This window comes from Podarcis tiliguerta, assembly GCF_965153285.1.
Source record: "Podarcis tiliguerta genome assembly, chromosome: 17".
NCBI classification, from domain to species: domain Eukaryota; kingdom Metazoa; phylum Chordata; class Lepidosauria; order Squamata; family Lacertidae; genus Podarcis; species Podarcis tiliguerta.
The window spans coordinates 28,815,736-28,819,048 of NC_139550.1; the positions used below are offsets into that span (position 1 = coordinate 28,815,736).

The window sequence follows — 3,313 nt, forward strand, 5'->3', positions numbered from 1 at the left end:
TAGATGCACAGAGTGTCAGTAACTATTAAAAATGCATCTATGAAACACAAGCAAATATAAACGAACTGGCACAGAAATACTAAGCCTGCAATTGTGCGAACTGCATCCTCTTCCAGACAGAAAATAGACCCATGAATTTTTAAAGGGCTGACAGCGTTTCCATGCTCTCTAGCATTTTATTTGCTGAGGAACAGATGTGGAAATATATTACTCACATATGTCCGTCCAGGAATCAGGCACAAGCTCCAGATGTCTTCCATCTCCACCCTCATGTCTTTTTGATGTCCAACACTGGGTATCAACAACATTGCTAGTGCTAGTCATTTGGCTTTATTTAGAAGCTGGTCAAAGGCTGAACTGGATGTTATACAAGAGATGGTGTTTCCACCACTACATGTTTCATTCTTCTCTCTTCTTGGTTATGCATATATCTAAATTGGATGAAAATTCGTTTTTTCAGTTTGGAGTTTCGGGAATGAAATTTGTCATCTGTTTATTTCAAGAGACATTTGCACTCTGAACACTGCCCTGATGTTTTTATCTATGTTTTACATTTATCTATGTTTTACATCCGTTAAATGCGTTGTAAACTTCATACAGGGAAATCCTGTTGGCGGAAAACGGGACTCCACAACGTCATCTGGTGTCACAGTGTTATAACGCATATAAAGCGGTTTATCTTTACAAATGTAGCTGAGTCCAAGGACATGACTTATGCTATAGTGAACATGGAAAACCCTCAATACAGCATGCTAAGGAGAAATATTTTTTATTAGTTGATTGAATTTTATTATGTTTTGAGAAGGCTATGCTTTGGAAACTGAAATTTCTTTCTTTCTTTCTTTCTTTCTTTCTTTCTTTTATAGCCACCATTCTGCCCAAAGGCTATCAGGGCAGCCAACACATCAATAAAAATATAATTAAAAACATTATACAACAGGCCCACAAATGTTGCCCTAATTTGTTTATTAAGTTTGAAAAGTCACATTCTCTCAGCCAATGATTTCAAGGTTGCCAGGAACAGTATCTTTCAGCCGTGGTAAACTTGGTAAATGTTTTAAAATTCCTTCTTTATAGTTAAATAATAGGGGAGACAAACACACCTCAGAAGGGAGGGCATTCTACAACCAGGGAACCAGCACTGAAAGGCTCTGACAAGAGTCAATACCAAACTGGTATCACCACCGCCTGCCAACTGTAGGGTTTGAAATTCAATGCAGAAATAAAGGGGGGGGGGGAAATACTTGAAAAAGAAGAAATCATATGATTTAGAAGCACACGTATTCACATTCAACTCAGAATGCCTATTAAGTGGCTAAGCAAGTCAAGTAAGGTTAAAAATAAAGGTTGCAATTCCCCCCCCCCCAAACAGGCTTATGTGTATTTCATAGGATTGCCAATTTTTATGGGTTGATTGGGTGGCATTAGCAGGGGGTTCCCATGCCCTATAATCACCCCAGCTGATTTCTGCAGGTTGCATAATTGTTAAAGGCATAGGAGCAAGCCTTTCAAGTCAGTTGGCAAGCCCAGCCTTTAATGGCCGCAACGAAAAAGAGGAAATTCAACACCCCCAAAATCCCCCTTCCCCTCATGCTTGCTTCTGAAGGCTCCCCTGTGTCTTCAAAAGCTTCCTGTCACAAATCCACCTACTGAATAAAAAACTATTTTTATTCATCTGCTGTGGGTTTTGTTCCCTTTCTGTCTCCTTTCAGGCCTAACTTCTAATCTCTGGGTCTACCTAAATTACGAGGCTGAGGCCTGGTCTATCAGATCGTTGCCTGGAAACCATTGCTTAGCAACAGCAGAATAAGCATGTCCATTGACGAACGTTCACCAGAAAAATAAATAAATCCCTTTTAAATAAAAGCTTTCGACGAGTTACACAACTGATGGGCAAAAGTAAATACTAGCTTTTCCCCTTTAACTACAACCCATTTCCCAAAACGCATGGTACGAAATGGATAACATTCCCATAATCTTTGTCTCCCTGCACCTGTCAACATGCCCAAGTCCCTCATCAAATGTTAAACTCATTCCAAAGAAGCAATTTTGAAAATATTTTCTAACCCATGTGTGGCATATACCACCTACAAAGCTTCTTCTCCTACACTGCCGAGTTTCAAGCCAATCCATTGACTGATTGCAAGCTTGTCATCTTATTTGTTTATTAAATTTATATTCTGTCATTCCTCTCAAAGGAAATCCAGAACCTCGTTCTCATTGGAATGCTGAGAAAGCTGTTCAGCCAACCCAATTAATAACAGGCCCACAAATGTGGCCCTAAGATGAGTTAATTAAGTGGAATAAATACATCTCAGTGCCTCTTCTCCTTCCTCCAGTTCTTGTCCCAGAAAGCTGTCTAAAGACAAATGCCAGGGCGAGGCGAAGGGTTTCAGGGATGGCCAAGTACCACCCGGATTTGATATTCTGCCGCAAGCCGGCGGGCGTGGCTATTGGATGACTTTGTGAAAAATCGAGATGGCTGTCCCAAGATCGTCAATCTGGGCAGCTCAAAAACAGATTTCTTCTATGAGCGAAAGAAGTATGGCTTTCAGAAAAGGTGATCCAATCTTCACCATGGTACATTTGCTGGAGACTGCAAGGATTCTTTTTTTAAAAAGGACTACCATCTTACTAGGGACGCGGGTGGCGCTGTGGGTTAAAGCCTCAGCGCCTAGGGCTTGCCGATCAAGAGGTCGGCGGTTCGAATCCCCATGGCGGGGTGCGCTCCCGTTGTTCGGTCCCAGCGCCTGCCAACCTAGCAGTTCGAAAGCACTCTCGGGTGCAAGTAGATAAATAGGGACCGCTTACTAGCGGGAAGGTAAACGGTGTTTCCGTGTGCGGCTCTGGCTCGCCAGAGCAGCGATGTCATGCTGGCCACGTGACCCAGAAGTGTCTCTGGACAGCGCTGGCCCCCGGCCTCTTGAGTGAGATGGGCGCACAACCCTAGAGTCTGTCAAGACTGGCCCGTATGGTCAGGGGTACCTTTACCTTTACCTTTTACCATCTTACTGGAAAGCAGCTCATTTGTTCTTAGTCCTTAAAATTTGTTGCAGAAACTAGTATGTGAAACTCAATTTGGAGGATGCTGCCTTCCCTGCCATTCCTCAGTGGTCCCTAATGTTACCAAGGCAGTTGAGCATTTTTATTGCATCTGTGTCTCAGAGGAAGGAGATTCACATTTCAGCCCCTGTGACTTCCAATCTACCCCTTTATATATAAGCAACCCAAATTTCTGTCGACTGAATCCTTTCACTTAGTGCTATGACTGTGCCTATATTTTCTCTGAAGTAAGCCAAGCCACAGCATCTTT

The 3,313-nt window shown here is 42.6% G+C and overlaps 1 long non-coding RNA gene across 2 annotated transcripts; it reads right to left on the bottom strand.

The window, feature by feature from the left end:
• Positions 1-316: 316 nt before the first annotated feature.
• LOC310667975 lies at positions 317-1,886 on the bottom strand. Of its 2 annotated transcripts, XR_014506500.1 has the most exons (3): positions 1,739-1,886; positions 1,104-1,195; positions 317-431 (listed from the first exon to the last, which is right to left on the bottom strand). It is a non-coding gene; the product is annotated as an uncharacterized lncRNA (long non-coding RNA). The 2 variants fall into 2 exon arrangements; XR_014506501.1 differs by lacking the exon at positions 1,739-1,886 and having other exon boundaries at positions 1,104-1,559.
• Positions 1,887-3,313: the final 1,427 nt, after the last annotated feature.